This window comes from Humulus lupulus, chromosome 8 (genome assembly GCF_963169125.1).
Source record: "Humulus lupulus chromosome 8, drHumLupu1.1, whole genome shotgun sequence".
Classification (NCBI taxonomy): domain Eukaryota; kingdom Viridiplantae; phylum Streptophyta; class Magnoliopsida; order Rosales; family Cannabaceae; genus Humulus; species Humulus lupulus.
Window position 1 is genome coordinate 126,517,143 of NC_084800.1, and position 22,931 is coordinate 126,540,073.

General features: G+C 36.0%; 1 pseudogene; it reads right to left on the bottom strand.

The window, feature by feature from the left end:
• Positions 1 to 1,306: 1,306 nt before the first annotated feature.
• Positions 1,307 to 5,257, bottom strand: LOC133796030 (regulatory-associated protein of TOR 1-like; annotated as a pseudogene).
• Positions 5,258 to 22,931: the final 17,674 nt, after the last annotated feature.

Consider the following 22,931-nt stretch of genomic DNA (forward strand, 5'->3'; position numbering starts at 1 on the left):
TAAATGGAAAAATATAAGAGAAGAAAGAAGCAAAAATTCATTCCCATTAAGATACAAATACATACAAAGAGAAGAAGGAATAGAAAGAATATCCTTAAGGCATACAGAAAGACAAAAAGTAAATTAAAATGGAAACAGAGAGAGAAACAAAAAAAACAAATAAATTCATTTCCATACATATACAATGTAGTTATAATTGATATAGAGTCAAATAAAAGTTCAGAAGATAATGCTCTTGAAAGAAATGACACATTCAGGAGATTGTGGCATGTCTTTAATCATCAGTTACCCATCCAACTTTTTGTTACCCAGTAGTGATAGAAGGTTAGATAACTCTTTTCCATTAGGGGTATGGGGAAAGAAATGAAAGCAAGAAAATAATAACAATTTAATTAGGGATGAGATTCGAGTAATGTACCAAAATTTGATGAGGTTGTTCCTCTAATTTAGATACCACTTATACTTTTTGCTATTTTTTTGTGTTTCTGTTTCCTCTGATTTTCCTCGTTATGTCTTTTGACACAGAAAAGAAAAGAGATAAATAAATAAAAACAAGCACATTAGCTTTTAAAAAATACCGAACATTGATTTCACACCATAATTGAAAAAAGGGCCTGATCTAGATAATTTCATATTTTCACAAAATTAGCTGAAACTGTGAGCTAGAACAAAAGTTTGAAGACAAGAAGATTAGAATTTTTGAGGCATCTTTGTAATACGAAGGTGCTTGTATATGCTTGGACCATAAAAAGACAAGATGAAAATCTTATCATGTCTAGTACAAATGTATCTATAAATATGGTAGCAATAATGGGTATGAGCAAAAGAGAAAGAAGCCATGGCAAGTTGTAAGCTAAAATTTGGTTAAGAGAAGAAGAAAATTTCTTTTTCAAATTATTGGCCCTATTCAAATATTCTAAAGAATTTGCACCTAAAAATAATCACAAGATTCTGATAACAGCAGCAGCATACTATGCGTATAAACTCCACTTCGTAATAAACATTTATCTAAAAGAATTTAGTGAATCGAATTTAAATTAGTAATAACAATGTATCTATGCATCATCCACACGTTGGATTCTCAATAAGGAGGTACTAATGAATGTGATAACACATACAGACACACAAGTTCATGACCCTACATAATATGATGGAATATATTACACCTAACTTATCATATATGTTCAGACTAAATACATTTATTCACATATATCTCAGTGAAGCATTCATTCAAACACCTCAAAGGCATTATTTAAAAGCTTAGTAATATATACTTTAAAAAAGCAAGCAAGACCATCAAAAGCAGTCAATAAGCAAGCAAGACCATTAAAAGCTTATTTAACGCATGGCCTGTTCATAACAGTTCATTTAATAAGTAATTACGCAAATATAACAAGAAACCTGTATTCCAACAAATAAGATTGTCCTGGCATATAATTGGCAGAAAAAAATACTTCTTCCATTCATATCAAGCCATGAAGACAATCGGGCCAATCCAAAAGTAGCAAGAGGGCTACTAGTGCAGACCCTTCCATCTCGAACAAGAGACGAGCTGTCAATGCAAACTCTCAATATTAGACCAATCTGAGATGGAACAACACTACTTGGACTTCTTATATGAGCCAAAGAAGGCAGGGAACTCAAAGGAGACCCAGTATGCTTCCAATATGTTGCAGCAATTGACTTGAGATGATTTTTGTGACCAAAGGAAAATCTCCCTAGAGCTGCTAGGATGGAAAAGAAATCAAACTTCATTAGCTTAGTTAACAAATTACAATATTGCCCCGAGAGGAGCAGGTTTGTTTGAGCAGCCTCAAGAGTATGATCAAGCTGCCAATATAATGCCTAAAAACCTGGTGCAAATGACTTCTTAGAACTAAACAAGTCAACAAATGAATAGGCAATTTTTGATGATAAACTACATACCAACAGCAACCTCTGCTCTGACTAATGGACTTCCATCTGAAGCTACGCTTAATAGGCTTTTAATAATACTAATCTCTGCTCTAATTTTTTCATCATTATCACATTCTTCATCTCCTCCAACACCATCTCTACACAAGTTAGAGCCCACATCAGAAGCCCTAACCTGAAAATAAGACACAAGTAGTAAGATCAATTTATATGTAGAAATAGAAATACTCCCATATTTATATATATATAAACAAAAGTATAATAATTGATATATGAAAGGTGAACCTCTGGTTGAGGAGCAGAGAGCAAAGGAGCATATATAGCTAGAGCGTCTCTCGTAAACCCATTATTTGAGCCTCAGGAAAATCTTCCCATAGCTTTCCCAGACAGAGACAAAGCCACTAAAGAAATAGGGGTTCAGTTTGTGCGTCACTTGGGGTTGAAACTTGAAGGTGCCTCAAGCAAACTTGGATCAAACTTGCTTCAATATAGGCTTCTTGACCCCGTCTGTGACCATCCATAATTACAGCCAAAACAAATGCAGCCATTGCACGCTGTTCTGGATATGCTTCCTGGCTATCAAGAAACCTAATGAAATATGTATGTCCTCCATCCTTCACTAGATCAACCTGGCATGACTATCAATCCATAAACGAAACAATCAATTGTCAGAGCATAATTATAAACCAAAGACAGCATGTCTGTAAATAACTACAAACAAAATTACGAGGTCATTTAGACCAAGGTATAGCTCAAATCACATGAATACCTTATCAAGAGCAAGAATCTTCGTCCAGATGAACACAAGAATCTGTCGTAGTTCTGGTGTTGTTGTTTGCAATAGCTTCAAAACATATGGAAATATCCCTACAGACAGGGCCTGCAAAAACAAAAAATGATTAGAAAATAAAGCAATAAGGACGCATCTGATCATCGTATAGAGATGGTAGACCATGATAGTAGTAGATCAGTATGACTAATGTGATAAAATACTAAATTCCAACCCAAGATGATCTGCGGTTCATAAGCTTACAACAACAAACTTACAATCTTTTCTTAAATGATACATTGAAAACTTCAAAAGAAGAAAATGGAAAACTAAGATAAATACTTATTTGTTTGTATTATTATTTTAAGGTCTTCATGAAGTGAACAAGGATAAATGAAGAAACTGTTTAAAATGATGACCACTAGTCAAAACTATGTGATGCATGTGTGTGTGTGTATACTGTCACATGTTTATTAAACATGTAAACTTTGTTATGCATTATCATCGAATATAAAAGATGGAAAATGAAGCATCTTCAAAGATTAACGAAAGAACTAGTCCTTGGTCCCAAAAATCTATCAGCAACTGTAAATTCCATCAGAAAATAAAACCAAGCAAAATCTAATAGTTACACAATGCACCCATCAGAAACTGATCACAAATTTGAAAGAAGAAATAAAAACTAATAATGAGATAAGCACAAATCAAAACGCTTGAAGAAAGCTTAAAGGATTGACATGGTCAAAATATGGTTATATAATGTAGGCAGAATCCACAAATGACATTATAATGAATGTATGTCTTAAGCATGGAAATATATACATTTGTACAAGTACATAAAATATAATACAGTCTCATAGCATGCTAATCATGCACAGTACACTACAGTATCACTAATCATGCTAATCAGAAGGTACTGCCATTTCTAACTTCCTACAGCTTTAAACAAACAGCATAGCTAAAAGACTTTCAGTTGACAAACTAAAAATAACCAGGAAGCAACCAATATGGAATAAACACCACAAGGTAAAACCAGAAAACTGCATGATCTCAAATAAAGATGCATAAACGCGATAGGTGATCCTAACAAACGAACAAGGAAAAAAGCTCACCATCTCAAAGCCATCTTAATAGGTGTTGTGAGACAAGACATAAACACATCTGCAGGAAATTCAGCACTTTGTGGAAGAGTCTCATGTGCTTCACATGCTCCAAGTAGAATGCAATCCCTTGTGGATCCAGAGGAGCTAAAAGCAACCCAATCATGAAGCTGCCAAACCATCAAATCAAGTCACTATATATACAAATATATTTATATATAAATATCTGAATTACAGATAATGAATTCATGTCACGTAGCAACTTAATTATCAATACATATATCAATTCATTATACGTTTTGAGTTAAAGCTTTACCTCAATAAAAGCATTCACAATATTCCCAACCGCAGAGCAATCAAAAACATATATGGAGGGTGTCTTCAACCAGGTCTCAAGGTCACTGATTGGCAAAGGGATATACTGTGTATAACTCTGCAGTACCAATAACATTGGTGAGAAACCAAGCAAGACTCTAGTGATTGACCTTAAATTAAACCACATAAAAGAGTTTCAAAGAAATAGAAGACCTTATTGAAAACCCAAATTTCACCACTAGAAGTCGGCTTAGGCAAACCATGGCCATTATAATGAAATAGGACCCTCTCAGACTTGGCATATCGGCGACATGTATTACAAAGTTTCTTCACTTCATCTACAGTAGGATCAGGCTAGACCTTATATCGTGCCTGCTCAAAGATCTTCAAAGGTAAATAAAATTAAATCTAAGACAATATTATATGAACTCTGTACAAGCCAATAATATCCTCACCCTTGGTTGCCACCTTTCATACTGAGCACTCAAAATTTTCCCAATTGTTTCAAGAGCTTTCTGTGGTGCCATTGAAAAAGGATCTGCAAGCAAAGGATTGCAAAAACTAGTAGTTATTCTACTCACAATTTGGCACAACCAATGTTATATATCAACTGAATTTCAAATTAATGAAGGTACATCACAGAACCCCATTTCAACAAACAATTAAGAGAAATAAATGAAATTAGTTGAAAAGATAAGAGTAAACTCATCTTTAGGTCGCCATTTCGAGACTAAACCACTATCTGATGGACCGATGGGAAGACAAACCTCAAAAGCCTCATGCCGAAATTCACACAAAACCATTGTTTGAGGCAAATAAGCCATACTCGTGGTAGTGGCAGTCGTGCCATTGCCATAACTACTACTAGCAGTCTCCGAATCCATTCTCCGCAAACTTAAATCAACATCATCATGGCTCAAAATGTACTCTTCTTCCAAATGATTCAAAACAGCCTCCACCGACGATTGCAAAAACCTGGAGGCCAACAAATCCCCCAATGCCATTCAAATCGAAAAAGGCCTCAATAAACAGAACCAATAGCTCAAGAAGAGATCAATCAACCCTTCCCTAATCGAGAAACCATAACTAAAAACAATTCAACCGATGAACACCAGAACGCCGGAAAGATTCAAGAAGAAAAAAGAAATGGAATACAAGAATGATTCAAAGAGCTAGTCAACGAAGTGGCGCATGGAGAGTTGTCTAATGAAATAGAGAGAATCCAGCTCGAGAAACCCTAGAAAGCCCAACAGACTTCTCTGAAAATCCTAGGTCTGGAGGAAGAAGATTTGAGCTGCATAAAAAAATAAATAAAATGAAAATAATAATAAAATAACAATGACAGCACAAACAAAACAGAAGGGAAAAAAAACTGAGCAAAATAGGATTTTGTCAAAGAAGAGGAAACCAGAGAAAGAAAGAAAGGAAAAAAAGAAGAGAGAGAGAGAGAGAGTATATGCGAGCCGAAGAAGAAAACAGGAATTGACTTCAGAGACGTAGCCGAAGAAGAAAACAGGGCAGTATGAATAGTGTAATTAAAAAATAATTAGCTGGGAAAAAATATAACTTTTACAAGTTATAGGCGCGCACCCAAAATAAATTACTGCCATTTTTTCCTTTTACCACATATAAGTATATCATAATACTTTTTCAGTACTATTATATTTTTATGTTATGAAAAGGGGTATTTGGTGTAGTGAGAGTTCTAGGAATAAAAATCTTCTTTTTGGCTTTGAATAAAAATAATGAATTTAATTAAAAATATTGAATATTCGTCAATCGGAGGCTGAAGACTCGGTCAAAACTACTAGAGGTAGGTCTAAGGAGTCAAAGTTATTTTAAAAAAATTAAAAACAAAATAAAAAAATATCTAATGTAGGCTATATATCGCCCCTATGTGGTGACATATCGGCTACCCCCTAGTCCTGAGTCTCCGTTCGTACGATCGTGCAACGTCAACGTGTTTTTCCGTATTCTTCTTCATGCGATATATCGGCTCCAATGCTGCGATATATCGACATATGTGATTATTTTAAACACGTAATTGCACTTTTTCAGCATAATTAAGGTTGGATAACTGCTTTGACTAAGTCAAACTACGACCCTAACAGTTTCTGGTGAAGACTAAGTCTTATATTTCCTTATTTTATCATTAAAATAATAATTCATTAATAATCATGCTTATGACAAGTGTCATATTCCTATTGGCTTTATCTAAACCTTAGGTTATAATAAATATCATATTTATAACCAGCAATATTAATCAAACCTTATGTTATAATTAATATTCTTAAAATATAGGTTAAACTTATAAAATCCATAACTATTGCTAGGAGTTTCCAACTAAGTCCCGGTTTGAACCAAAATCCACGAAATCTAAAATACTACAATTACTACTAGCTAGCTAACTAAGTAAACATTCAGGGACTCTACATTCATGACATAATTTGTTGTGAATGTAGAAAAAGCAGGAGTTAAAGACTCAAGTATAATGCTTACTTGTGTCTTTTCATCCATGACTGCTCCATGTGTCTTAGCTTCATGGAGTACACTGATCATGTTCAAGACATGCTCACACACAGATTGCCATTTCTTCATCTTAGCATTCATGTAGGTTCTAGTAGCCTCATGACGACTTTGATCAGATGGGCGCCCAAACATTTCCTTAAGAGATTCTAATATCTCAAAAGCAGTTTCCATGGATTCATGCTTTGTTTGTAAGACATCACTCATGCTTACAAGCATATAGCACTTAGCTTTGTTATTGGATTGAATCCATGCATCATATTTGTCCCGAACATGTTTTGGGGCAGTGGCGCCAGGTTCTTCAGGACATTCCTCATTTAGGACAAACTTGTGGTTTTCGCTAACCATCAACAGATTCATATTTGATTTCCATTTTGTGAAGTTATCACTAGTTAATTTTTCTTGTGCGATTAAAGCAGTGATTGGATTACCAGAGATAGACATATTCTAAATAAAATAAAATAAAAAATACAAATATTGTTATTATATTTAGAAAAATAAAAAAATATCAAAGTTTCAAAAATTAAACGTGATGCATGAGCACAATTAAAATACATAAAATAAAGTTTAATTTCCACGATAAAACTTTCTAACAATTCAAGTGCCGCCTTAGGGTCGGTCAAATTAATCTTAGAGAATTTATAAGAAATTCTTATCTTTATTGTTTAAAACTTAAAATAACTCATTATTTTCTCTTTTAAACATTAAAGTACCGCTTAGTTTGGTCAAGTTATGATTATCCACTGCAAAAGCTTAATCATAACTTTGTGAGTGTAACCCATTATTTCGAAGTTCATGACTTAACTTAGGACATGCCACCTTAGGGTCGGTCAAACCTAAAATACATCATTAGTTCCTATCTTTGTAAGAAATATTACCTTGATATTGACATGTTTAGACACCTTCCTTAGGGGGACGGAAACAAATCCGTCGCGAGGCGCTATTCATATCTCACAATGTTATATTAATAATGGAGACCACGGGTTATGTTGAGTTATCAACCCTCTCCCACTCACTATTTTGAAATAAGTGTTTTTAACCTAATTAATTCCAAATTAATTATAGATTCTTTAAACTTTATGAACATAATTAAAATTAGTAAGAAAGCAAGTTTCTAGGTCCATATCCAATTTTAAATTACCAATTATATTCATCTAAACTTTACTAAAAAACAATTTTAAAATAACGTTGGTTTAAAGAAATTGAGTCATAAAGACTTCAAAAAAACGGTGTGATATTTTACCAAGTTTTCAAAGAATAAAACTAAGTAATTTATATGCAATTGGTTTCGCAAAACAAATCATATAAACATGTAGGACAATCCTAATAATCATGTTTCTACCAATGAGATGCATGATAATGATTGTGTGAGTTTTTTATGTATGGCACAAAATGCATGAACATATTATCAATCACATGAAAATAATTATTTAAATAAATAAAAAATAAATGTTGAACCAGGTACTTTTAGGTATTTCTAATTTTACAACCTTTTTATAAAATCAAAATAAAATAAAAGTCGCCTTGATCTTCATCGGGCTTCTTCACCTTACTTTTGGTAGGATATGTGTCGTTGGTCCAGAATAATAATAAGAAAACAATTTTCTAATTATCTTGCTTAATTAAAACAAAACTTTTAAATAATCATAATTTTATTTTTCACTAACTAAAACAACTTTTAATTCAAACATAAATAAATTTAATTAAAATCTGTTATTTTAAAAAATAAATTTTTAAATAAGATATTCAAAAAAAAATTGTTAGGATAACAAAAATATCACATTATTTAAATATCAACTTTCTAACAAATAGGATATTTAACATTTTAAAAAAAAATTAAATAACAAATTAATTTCAGAAAAATTAAAAAAAATTCTGGACCAGTAAGACGGAGACACGTGGCACTTGAAGGTGCTGTTGGGTCCCACTGTACGGAACCGTACGGACCCGTCCGTACGGTTCGTACGACGTCCCCAGCAACGGCTCGAAGGAATGGTGGCTGAATTCTGAATCCCGGGCTCCGTTTTGACTTTGTGTGATTGGAATTACAATTTTATAATGTCAAAAACCAAATAAAATTACATAAATCCTATGCCCCTTAATGGCTTACACAATGATCTAATCACAAACAAATCCTAACCCAAAAACACCATACAATTGACGATTCAACATTCCCATGCATTCAATCATATTAAGCCATCCATCCATTCATCATAAATAAATAAATACATAAAACTAAACCCGCACATATTCAATATATATATGTGAAGATGACTCTGGTACTATTTGTTGGTTTTTATAGATCAAATCAAAGATTATACACAGTAGACCAACAATCAAAAGAGAATTTATAACAAATGACACAAATTAAGTGCATTTGAAGCCCAATGTCCCCATTTTAAAAATTATAGAAAAATGGCCTTTTAGATCATTAATTTACTAAATTACCCCTACTGTATCATTTCTATCATATTTTTCAGCAAAACAACGTGAATTAGAGTGATATTACAAAAAAAATTCTCAGCAAAAAATAAAAAACAACGAGAAGGAGAGGGAGAAGTAGACTGTTTCCTTCTGTGGTCGCCGGCAATTGAATCTTAATCTGCTTTCCTTCATTTTTTCCGGTAAAGAGGAAATGGCACATATGGAATTTCACTGTATTAATTTGTTGGAATTGGTTATTTATTGATTACTTTTTAAAGAGAGACATTTATCTAAATATTGTATGATTTTGGGGCTAATTTGCTTGTTAGCCCCAATCAAAATTGTTAACTTAAGCCCATAAGATTTCTATATCTACTTCTTCACATAAATGTATATATTGAATCAAAGAGATGAATAGAAAATTACCTCAAGTCCTTCCTTGCTGCTATCTTTTTGTATCGCAAAAATTCTTGAGATCTCACACCAGGATCTTCCAAAATGTTCTCAACACACAAAGAAGGAGCGTGGGCTCGTTATACAAAACAATAGGCAAGATCTATTTATCAGATTTTCTCAACACATGAGATCAGATAAAGTTTGGACCTAAATTTGTGAAGAACAGTGACCTATGCTTATAGCACTATTCTCTTTCTCTCAGGGAGATTTCACGATATGTTTTCTATCACTGAAAAAGTATCGCTCTGAAAAACCAATCTCCTATATTTAATATATCAAATATATAAAAAATAAATAATATTAGTTATTTTAAACAATTTAAAAATAACTAATCAGTTTTGAGATTTTTGTTTAAATAATAATATTTTAATCATATTAAAATATCTCATTATTTATTTAATATTTAAATAACTAAAATTGTTGAACCAAGAACCTTCTTGTGTGTGTAGAACAGTGACTGTGCCTTATGCTACACGCCCACCTCATGCCAGGGATGACATGTGATTTTTCTCAATTTTCATCATTATTTAAATACAAAAAAATTCCCAAAAATAAATTAATTCAAAATTAATTATATTTTTGTTAAATCAAATAATTAATTAATTACACATAATTATACAATAATTATGTTTAGTGCATAGAAAAATATTTTACTTATCAAATAAATCATTTTGCCCATTTTTGTATTTATCTTTGTCAGTGTTTGTTTGAGCCATTTCGGGGACCATGGACCTATAACATTAAGCTCCAATACATTAAAACTAAATAATTAAACTCTTTAATCATAATAGTTAATTTATTAATTCTGATATTTCTCCACTATAAATTCATAATTGAACTCTTTATGTTATAGATATACTTTTATAGAAATCTTATTTTAAGTTGTCCATTGATATAACCATCTTACAATAGTTCAACCCTCTAATTAATTAGTTCATAGATTAGAATGGAAGAATTATCATTTACCTTTCTAATTTACTTCTTATTCCTTAAGTACCATTAATTCACTAGTGAACATTTAATCTATAATCTAATTATATATTTGAGCTCAAAATCATTCAATTCCATAATTAACCCTTAAGGGAACCAATATACGATCTGTTAGGAAAGCTTAGATTCTGTATTGTTGCTACATGTTCCCTGCCATCCATGATATTAAATCTCCAAACCAAAAGTCATCAGCCTCATTCTATGAAGAGACCTTAACAAATTAATCAAAAGATTTAATAAACATAAACATGAGTTCATGAACACTCAGGATTTAGGTTGATCTATAAATGATCATCAATTATGATATGAATTACAAATCTTTATTATTAAATGGTTTTTGGATAAAGACTTTTATTCATATCGGTCTCTGTCATATATATTCATATTATATAAAGCACATTTACCAAGATGTCTTACCACATCAATAATCCGAATCTAGATTATTTGTATCAACATGATACTCAGTATATTGTACTTACAACCCCAATTAAAGAATTCCATAACTTCAATTTTTTGTTGACTATTTTTATTCATTCATGTGATCTTAATTCTCTCGTACTAATACAAGATCACATTCTCAATAATGAATATGGAATTTTTCTGATATTTACAAAAATTATTCAAACAATAATTTAATAATCTAAATATAACAATGATAGACCATTGTATTTATTTATTTATTGAAATAATAAATGTCTTTTACATGCTTTTAGGACATACTCCTAACACAATCGCCCCCACACTACACAAACTAGTCTTTTTGTCAACACCTGTAGGGAATATATGACTTTACTCTTTGCAAATCAACAATGAATAATGATAATAATGTAATATTCTAAACCCTAGATGTTAATCAAGATTCAAATTTAAAGTATGAATGCAATTCTTGATAATAAAAAAATCATGTTCATGATATAAATATTAATCTTGAATATAAAGAACTAAATGATTAAATGATGATAAAATAAAATTAGATATATTTAATCATCAATACTAACAATAAAAAAACATAATAGAATTACAAATACAATATTAGGGTTAGAAAAAATACAATATTAGGGTTAGAAAGATACAACATTTGTATTGAGCAACTTGAGGAACTTCTAAGGCTTATACACAATAATAATATTGTTGTCAAAAATCTCTATTCCAAGCCTTCCCAATTGCTTGAAGCTTTAACTAAGTAGAATGATATTTGAGATTGAACAAGTCTTAAAACTCATGCAAGTTAAGTAAAGCTTGATGAGTATTTTGGAGAAAGCTTTGGTCTTAGAAAGCTAGAGAGAGAGTTGGAAAGTGTGATCAAGACTTTTCAACTCTAATAACCCATATACACACATTTATATAGTGTAGGTATCATCATTAGTCTAACCAATAGGATTAGAGCATTTAAAACACATCATTTAGAGTATTTTACATAAACTGTATGGCCCCAAAAGACCGCCCAGGCGATGTATCACCTGATAAGCGATACGTCGCCTACAAGCAGGCGATGCATCGCCTGATAGGACTTTTGAAGCCCTTCGCATTTTGGCGAAGCTACGCCACTTAGGAGGCGACGCATTGCCACCCTCTCTGACTTTGGACCCCTCCAATGGTCCTAAAATTGCTTCAAATGCTACAAAAAAATTTGGGAATGTTTGGATACTTCATTGTATCACTTTAGACCCATAAAAGTCACTTTTAGATGCCTTCTACACAATCTCATGTTTTCACTTCTCTTTAAGTGAAAAAACATTGAGTGTTTTGCACCTTAACGTGTAAACATCTTAACCATTATATTTAACCAATCTCAACATTCCTCCACTTGGTTAAATATATGCATCTCTTCTTAGCTTAACAGTTTTGGTGCATAAAATACAGTATCTTTCGATTTGAACTTTATCTTAGTGAAAGTATTACAAAGCCTTATTGAAGTAATTGTGTCTTAAAGATTGAACCAAGTACTCCTTAATGATAAAATCGGTAACACCAAACACACCTTCACTAGACCATTCATTTTCCAACTTTTCTCGCTTATCACTCATATGGCCATGTGCTCATCCATTTTCTGAACTTTCCGAGGAGAAACTCCAACTTCCATGAGAGGCGACACCACCTCTAAGTTTACATAGGTGAAGTTCTTATAGCATCTTTGCTACCTTTAGAGATGCTTGTTACACACAACTAAACTTCATTAAAATCCTTAGGCTTAACCCTCACTCGATAGCAACCAACACTAACCATCCTTAGATGGAACCCATGATTTTGTTAGTGTTGAAACAATTCACTCAATAACTTGTTCTTACTCATTGAACTCTTGCCCTTGATGTTCAAAAGTTTCGAGTTGGGTTGCCATCATTGGTTAATATATTATTCTAGGAGTTTTAGTCCCATCCCTTTTGAAGTGGATATTACTAACATCTTCGCAAGAGGTTTTGTAAATGGATCCGCTAAGTTCTCACGTGTCTTAACATATGAGATCGATATTGTTATCCAAAAAGCAGGTGTGGATGATGTGGCAAACATTTTTAACACGTGGCTGACACCTGGCAGAGGTTCTGTACGACCATCGACCAGGGAGATTCCCCTGACACAGCATTTGGGTTTTATATACAACCAGCTTCGTCGTGTACTCTGTATATTTTGAGATAATCTTGTACAATTGTAATCATATCCGAGATTATCTCCCATGATACATGATTATCCGATTAGTTAGGAAAAAATATCTGTAACTAATTCATGTAACCCTCCTTGAGCCTATAAATAGAGAGAAATAACTCAAGGGAGGGACTTTTGGGCTGATTTTGGTTTATGCTTTAGAAGAGAATTTTGGCTATTATCTTTCGGTTGTATTACTCATCCCTCTAAGGCTTGTGAAACTCAAAGAACCCTAGTTCTTTGATCACTCCTTTGAGAATCAAGATCAATAATAGCTTAAGTGGACGTAGGTCATTACCAACTCGTGGGGCCAAACCACTATAATTTGTTGTGTCATTTATTTTTCTTTCCATTAGATTTATTTCAATACTTTCTATCACATCAAGCATTTGACTCCGTATCAGTTAACCTGAATGAGGGTCAACAGATATGATTCCTCCACGAATCAATTGTCTTACATACTCATGTCTTATACTTATATGTCTAGCCATCCCGTTATATACCCCAGTATATGCTCTAGCCAATGTGGATTGACTATCACAAAGTATTGAGATCGTCGATACCTCATCCATGGAAATTGGGATCTCCAACATGAGATCCCTAAGCCACTCAGCCTCTTTGTTGGTTGCCGCTAGAGCTATAAATTCAACCTCCATGGTTAAGTGTGAAATACATGTTTGTTTCTTAGAACCCCAAGAAACTGCTCCTCCTCCGAGCATAAACACCCAACTACTTGTGGAGAGATTATCTCCTACAGTTGATATTCCTCGAGTATTCCTATAAATCGCTAAATAACTACCTGTTACCCTGTAAATCCCGAATGCACGCCAAATTTCCAAAATACCCCTAGGCTCACCACGAGTCGGGTATTCGACCCCGTTGTGACTATTCCGCTAATTCGCTCCCTAGGACTACCTCAGACCACACATCTTAAATATATCTCCACAAAACTGTGGTCTCTGTCATAACACACACATAATTTGCATTTATGCCCTCAACGGGCCAAAATTACAAATACGCCTTAATTACAGGGAACGGGCCCACATGCATATTTAATTCACCTAAACATGCATAACTAGTCATATAATAATATAATTCGAGTAATCATGTAATAATACACATATATCATAATTAACCATGTAATAACACAATTAAATTAATTGTTGCCCTCCCGGTACGCTAATAAAGGCACTAAGCTTTATTAACCGGCTTCTCCTCATAAGACATATCTTGATCCAGCTCTAGGTTTTCATAACTCAACACATGCGTAGAATTTGATACATACTTATGGAGCATGGACACACGAAATACGTTGTGAACCCCTGATAAAGCTAGAGGCATAGCCAATTTGTAAGCTACCTCTCCAACTCGTTCTAGAATCTCAAAGGGGCCAACAAACCTAGGACTTAACTTTCCTTTCACTCCAAATCGTTTCACCCCTCTCAAAGGAGAAACTCTGAGAAACACATGATCACTGACTTGTAACTTTATACTCGTGCGTTTCAAGTCTGAGTAACTCTTCTGTATCCTCTGGGAGGCGGAGCATTCGAGCTCTAATCTTCTCAATTGCCTCGTTAGTCCTCTGAACATCCTCAGTACCCAAGTACTTCTTCTCACCCGTCTCATCCCAACGAATAGGTAATTTACACTTCCTCCCATACAACATTTCATATGGAGCCACTTCGATAGTCGCATGATAGTTGTTATTATAAGAAAACTCAATCAAAAGGAGATACTTACTCCAAGATCCCCCAAAGTCCAGTACATAGGCCCGTAACATATCCTTCAGTATCTGAATCATCTTCTCAGACTGTCCATTCGTCTGAGGATGATAGGCGGTACTGAACTGCATCTACGTGCCCATAGCCTTCTGCAGGCTCTTTCAAAACTTAGAGATTAAGGTGGGGTCCCTGTCAGATACTATCTACCTCAGAGCCCCATTGAGTCGTACAATCTCCTTTACATACACTTCAGCATACTGCTCCACCGTATAAGTCGTTCTAACAGGCAAAAAGTGGGCTGATTTTGTGTATCTGTCCACAATCACCCACATAGAATCATGTTGCCCCATTGACTTCAACAATATAACCACGAATTCCATGGTGATATCCTCCCACTTCCACTCTGGAATCCCTAAAGGCTACAACAAGCCTACTGGCCTTTGATGTTTAGCCTTCACCTGCTGACAAGTTAAACACTTGGCCACATAATCAACTACGTCCTTCTTCATTCCTGGCCACCAATACAGAGTCCTTAGATCTTGGTACATCTTCTTCGTATCCAGAAGTAGAGAATAGGGAGTGGTATGAGACTCATCCAAAATTTATCGTCTGATACCAGAATCCATCAGAACGCAAATCCGACCTTTATACCTCAGCAGATCAATCTCAAAAATAGAAAAGTCTTTAGCCACTTTGGCTAAGACATCCTCCCTATGATTCTGTTGGGCAAACTTATACAAGATCTTTATTCATTTTCATGTATATCTAATATTAAACAAATTAATATGAGATAGCCTAAAACATGTTTCTAAAATTGAATTCAAAGATAAACAAAGAATAGAATACTTACAGTATACGCAGTGGAATGAAACAGTCATTCCTACAGTTTCTCTAACTCTTGTATCCTCTCTGTCACAGAGTATTATCAAGAAACTGAACCGATCTTCTATTTTCTTCACAATCTTCCAATGTATCCTTAGAACCACCTAGACTAGTGTGGGCAATTCTCAACACATGAGATAGATATAGAGAGAAGAAGAGAAAATAACAAAGAGGCTTAGAAAAGGACTTGTGTTTAGAGAGAATCTAAAACTATCATAAAACTAGTGATTAAACTTATATTTTGACTTCTCTCTAAGCACTCCTTTTATAGACTCAATTAGGCCATTTAATTTAATTAAAAAATCAATAAAATAATAGGCATTTTGAAGCCCTAGGTCGAAATTATCATGGGCTTTAGGCTCGTGAAATTTCCCATTTGATTATAAGCCCATTGGACTTAAAATCAAGGCCTGTATTATTTTCTATTGATTTAATTAATTAAATAATTATTTAAATCCTTTATCAAATTAATTATTTATAATTTGAACCTTGATTTAAACTTATTTATTAATTTAGATACCAATTTATCGTAATTAATAAATCTGTCATAATTTCTCTTTTCTTCTCAAAATTACACAACTCTGTGAAACTATCCAAAATTGACCTGGTCAACTTTGATAATTCTAATTGATGATTAAATCAATTAATTGAGACTATCTAGATGATTTTATCTAAGGTACAATGGGGACCATGGGCCTATGAAATCAAGCTCCAATAAGTTATCATAAATCTAATAAATAAATTTACTAACTTATTAATTCCTCGTGACTCCACTATAGACTCGGAATTGCACTCTTGAATTCATAGAATGCTCTATAAAAAATATAGATACGCTATTAGTTATCCATTGTTACAACCATAATTGTCACTCAATCCTCTATAGACGGTCTACAATGAGATAGGACTAAAATACTGTTTTACCCGTCATTGTATTTTATCCTTAAAACACTTAGTTCCTTGTAAATGATATTTCAGTAAACTAATTTAATTACTGAAATGAGATCTCTATCATTTAACACCTTGAACCAAACTAAAAGGAAACCATCATTTCACTTCTTCATCAGAAGCTATAGATGTTCATATCTATGATTAACACTCCCACTCAATTATACTACCGAGTTCCCAAGATGTAAGTATGGGCTAGTCCGTAGGGTAAGCTGGTAATGAACAAGTCAAAGAACTCAAATAATACAATCAGTTAGAATACTAACCACTCAGAATTGAGATTGAATTGACCTATGGTCAACTATATGATATGACTAGAATAGATAATAACGGTATGTTTACTTATCTTATCAATTGTCAATATCGGTCATGTCCGATGTAACAAATACATCAAATCTTATCTACTTTGCTAATGTTCTGGAAAGAACATAACACTGTAATGTGTAAGTAGATCATATCGTAGATTGGCAAGTCAGTGTAAATTTGGTGCACTGACTAATCTTAGGACTAACTTATTTTGAACATATAATCATATTTATATTCTACTGTGATTACGTCACTATAAATAAGATTAGCTATATGCTCAGGATTTAATAGAAGTTTATATTAACCAAATAATCATGAAAATAAAACATGTGAGCAAAGTGATTAACCAAGTCAAAAAATTATTTCTATTCTTTTATTGATAATAAAATGAGATTACAAAGAATTTGGGTTTTAATTAGGGCATAAAACCCCAACAGTTTCCTCAACTGTGAATCCTCCTTCTACGCTTCCCTGATCCTCTCAAGGAGCGTGGACTGAAGAATGATATTGGCTAGCTGACCAACTACCAATTCAATTCCCACTCTGGTTATCTCTTCAGCTACCTTTTCTGATATCTGTCTCGAACTGAATAACTGCCTTGGGCCCCTCCGACTCAATGGTCGACCACCACGTTGGCCTTTCCTGGGTGGTACAAGATTTGACAATCGTAGTCCTTCACTAACTCTAGCCAACGCCTTTGGCGCATATTCAGATCCTTCTGAGTAAAGATATACTTTAAGTTTTTATGGTCGAAGTATATTTCACACTTCTCTCCATATAGATAATGCCTCTATACCATCAGTGCGAATACCACCACTTCTAGTTTCATATCATGAGTGGGATTACTCTGCTCATACTCATTCAACTATCTAGAGGCATAGGCTATCACCTTCCCAGCTTGCATCAATACACACCCCAAACCCTGCCTCGAAGCATCACAGTATACTACAAACTTTTCCCTGTCTGATGGAAGACTCAATACCGGAACGGTGATCAGTCACCGCTTTAGCTCCTTGAAATTGTTCTCACATATATTTGTCTAGACATACTTAGTCTTCTTACGCATCAGCTCAGTCAACAATGTGGCTATTCTGGAGAATCCCTCAACAAACCACCGATAGAACCCTGATAATCCCAAGAAGCTCCTAACCTCTGGTACTCTGCTCGGTCTGGGCCAATCTCTCACTGCCTCAATCTTGGTTGGGTCCATCAAAATCCCCTCCTTACTCACAATGTGGCCCAGAATTGTTACTTAGGGCAACCAAAACTCACATTTATTGAACTTAGCATATATCCTATGCTCCCTCAGCTACTGTAGTACCAAACGAAGATGTTGCTCCTGCTCTGTCTCTGACTGGGAGTACTCTAGTATATCATCGAAGAATACGATCATAAACTTATCCAAGTAATCTCTAAAGACCCTATTCATCAAGTCCATAAAGGTTTTTGGGGCATTGGTTAATCCAATGGACATGACCAGTAATTCATAATGTCCATACCTCGTACGGAATACGTTCTTGGTATGTCATCCTCCTTAATTCTTAACTGGTGGTAGCCAGGCCGAAGGTCTATCTTAGAGAACATCGTCTTCCCTTGTAGTTGATCAAACAAGTCATCGATCCTGGGTAGTGGATACTTATTCTTAATAGTCAACTTATTCAACTCTCTGTAGTCGATGCACATTTTTAAGGATCCATCCTTCTTCTTAATGAACAACACTAGAGCACCCCATGGCGAAAAACTGGGTCTGATGAATCCTAGATCCAGTAAGTCATGCAACTGAATCTTCTGTTCCTTCAATTCTGCTGGATCCATTCTATATGGTGTCCTCGATATTGTTTCTGCTCCTGGGGCCAACTATATGACAAACTCGATCTCTCGGTGTGGTGGCAATCTTGGCAGGTCTGTGGGGAATACAACAGGAAACTCACACACTAGTCTGGTCTTATCTGGTCTAACTGAAACGATCCTAGAGGTAACCACTACGTTCGTTATAAATCCTATGCAACCTTCTTGCAATATGTCTCTAGCCTTCAGTGCAGAGATCATTAGTACTCGTGGCCCACTCACTGTCCCCACAAACACAAAGGGTTCCTCCCCTTCCGGCTCAAAAGTTACCATCATTCGCTTGCAGTCTATCATCGCCCCATACTTTGATAACCAATCCATCCCAGAATCATATAAAATCCATCCATTGCCAATTCGATCGAATCCATAGACAACTCCATACTATCTATCTCTACTAGTAATGTTCTAACCCACCTCCTAGAGACTACCAGTTACCCAGTTGGAAAAAAAGTCATGAATCTCCTAGCATAAAAATCACAAGTTCTACACAAACGGTATATCACCCTAGCAGAGGCAAACGAATGAGTAGCTCGTGAATCAATCAATGCATTAAATGAAGAATCGGCACTAGAAATCTGACCTGTCACGACTGAGGGGCTAGCTTAAGCCTCAGTCTGGGTCAAAGTGAACACTATGGCTGGGGTGAGGTTGTCACTCCTCTTTGGTTCTTCTTTTCTGGTTTATGGGCAGTTCTTCCTCAGGTGACTGACACTCTCACAGATAAAGCATGCTCTAACTCTACACTCCCCCAGATGTCGTTTCCTGCACCGTGGACACTCTGGGAAGCTTCTCTAGCTTTCTCCCCCGCCCTGACGGTCACTAAAAGCACCTCATGCCCTCTTATCTGGACTAGGAGGAACAAAAGAATTTGGGGCCTTTCTCTTCTGTCCACTGGTGCCACAACCCTGGCTAGAACCAGTGAAGGGAGGTACCGTCCTCCGAGAATCGCACCTCGCGGTGCCTTCTCTCCATATCTAATCTTTAGCCCCCTCAGCTATAAGGGCTTTCTCCACTACCTGAGCATAAGTGGTAGTCCTTGGATCCAATGTAATCTTAATATCACGGGCTATCATCGCATTCAATCCCCGTACAAAATGATCCCTCCGTGCCATATCTGTGGGCACCAAGTCTGGCGCAAACTTCGCCAACCGGTCAAAATTTAAAGCATATTCCGTAACGACCATTCTATCAAATTAGTAAAATCATCAACCTTTGCAGCTTGGACTGCAACACTATAATATTACTCATTAAAAACATCTCTGAATTCATCCCAAGTCATAATAGTCACATCCCTCCTCTGGGACACAAATTCCCACCACTTGCAGGTGTCTTCCCTCAACATGTAACTGGCACAAGCCACCCTCTCATTCCCTTCCACCCTCATGAAATCCATGATAGAAGAAATCACGTTCATCCACTGCTCTACTCGCAATGGGTCTACACCGCCCTCAAAGGTGGGAGAGTGTTGCTTTTTGAATCTTTCATACAAAGACTCCCACATATTCTCCACCATAGGGTGGGCTAACATCGGTACCATAGCCTATGGAATATTTAACCCAACATCCCGAGGAGGGGCCTGCTGGCTCAGTTCTCAGAGTTCATCCTCAAATCGCTGAAGTCTAGCTTGCATTTCTGCAAACATTTGCTGCCAGTTCTGTGGGGTACGTGGAGGGTCCTGACCCTGGTTGTCATCTTCGGCCATATTTTCGCAGAGTCTAATTGATCTTTGGGGCATAACTTCAATATGCTTGCAATCAATGACGACGCACATCAGGCACGATAACAAGATCCAAAAACCACCTCCCAGTTCAATCAATCAACCACAAACATCAAATCAACACAATGTACGCATAGCATAAACATATATCAATGGCGGCCTGCATTCAGCATGCTTGTTGTCATTCCGACCTTCGCCGATCTCGGCCTTCACCGATCAGTCATAATTACACAAACATAGCATAAGAATCATAAACACTCACACACATCATTAAACATAGATAATCGAGCCATGCTCTGCTCTACGAGCACAAAAAAATTTCTTACCTATGTCCTGAGCTGACTGACTAGGCGATCCCGAGCACGATCCCCTAAACCCGAGCCTTGGCGGTAAAACCTAGTCACAAGGAAATAATAATAATTATCCATCAAGCCCTAAACCATTTAAAATTCATAATAATATTCTAGCCTCCGGGACCTCGAATCCCACTAAACTGGGTAGAAGATTCCTTCCCGAGCCCTTAAATTTGAGTTCCCGAGCCTAAAGCCCTAATTTGGCAAAAAAACCCCCATTTTCCCCGCAGCGCCTTCAATTAGAGTTGTGTCGCCCCCACATTTAGAACCACGACCATCTACAAGTCAGAGAGCCCAGCTCTCAATTTCTCTAGACACACGCCGCAGCGCGCCCTGCCCAGTGTCACAGGCCGGCTATTTGGGAACTCCAAGTAGACGAAACGTGTAACACTTGTGGACACTCCAAGCTAGCAAGTCAGCCTACAACTCATACCTGCGTGCAAACAAACTTAGTGGTTAGCCAAAAACACATCTCGGACATGCAACAGGCAATAACGAAGTATGAGCAAGCACAAAGCAAGTCATTCCATATAACATCCAGACCATACAAAAGCATACAACAAGGCAAGAGGCACGCGATGGCCAAACAAAGACAACAACCAAGTAACACATAGGAAATAAGGAAGCATACACATGCAAGTATGGATAAACATTGTTTTATTAATATATAGCCTTAATAGGGCAAGGGAGTACACAGCTTTAGCCCCTATCTACTGGTGGCCATGGTGCTTCCTTAAGTCACCAGGTCACCTCCCTCTAAGGAGCCTTCTAGGGATACAAGGTCTTCCCAGTAACATATATGATTTTTGTCTGGGAGACATATGCATATTACAATATTGCCACTACCCTACCTAATGAGATTGCTTGGTGCAAGACTTGACTAATGATCAAGCACCAAGGCATGCTCACTAACAAAATGGCCCCATGTGGGTGTGCCAAAGGGACAGCATGCCACACTCTCCCCCACTTAATTCTTCGGCGTCCTCGACGAAGTAGCTTGTAGATCTTCAATCTTCAGTGTGAGCTTCTTCAAGTCTTTCGCCCTCTCCCAGCTTATCTTGTCATTTGCGAGACCCTTCCATCTTACCAGATATTCCTTGTGCTTTTTACGACCCGTGGTGACCGTCCTCTCCGCTAGGATTTCTTCAGGTTGACGCCTACTCCTTAGGTGAATGATGACTCCTCCTCTGGTTGACTAGTTGCGCTCTAGATTTGCTGGATCTTCATGATATGACTTCAAGTTGCTGACATGAAGGACCGGTTGTATCTTCAACCACGCTGGTACGTCGACTTTGTAGGAGGTTAGACCAACTTTTGAGATGATTGGGACCGAACCCTCGTACTTGTGAACGAGTCTAATGTATTTGTCCCCTTGGAATCTCAACTGTTTGGGCCTCAACTTGATTAACACTAAGTCACTTGCTTTAAACTCCAGTGGTTTGCGATTCTGATCAGTCCACTTCTTCATTCTTTTTTATGCTTTTTCTAAATAAGCTCGGGCAATCTCTGTAGTTTTCTTCCAGTCTTTTATGAAGTGAAAGGCTCGTGGGTTCTGAATGCGGTATTCGTCCACTGTGTGGGGCAACAATGGATACTATTCATTAATAACTTCAAAAGGGCTCTTATTCGATGAAGAACTCTTTTGAGAGTTGAAGCAAAATTGAGCTACATCGAGTAGTTGCGGCCAGTTCTTCTTATTGGCATTGACAAAGTGGCACAAGTACTCCTCTAACATCCCGTTGAATCTTTATGTCTTCCCATCTGTCTACTGATGGTAGCTAGAGGATATGTTCAATTGTGACCCCAAGAGGCTGAATAGTTCAGACCAAAAGGTCCCAGTGAATCTCCCATCTCGGTCACTAACAATGTTCTGGGGCACTCCCCAATATTTGACAATGTGCTTGAAAAATTGTCGTGCTGTCTCTTCTACCGAACAGTACTTCGACACCGGGATGAATGTTACGTACTTCGAGAATCTGTCCACGATCACCAAGATCGCACTTAGATCCCCTGTCTTCAGTAGGC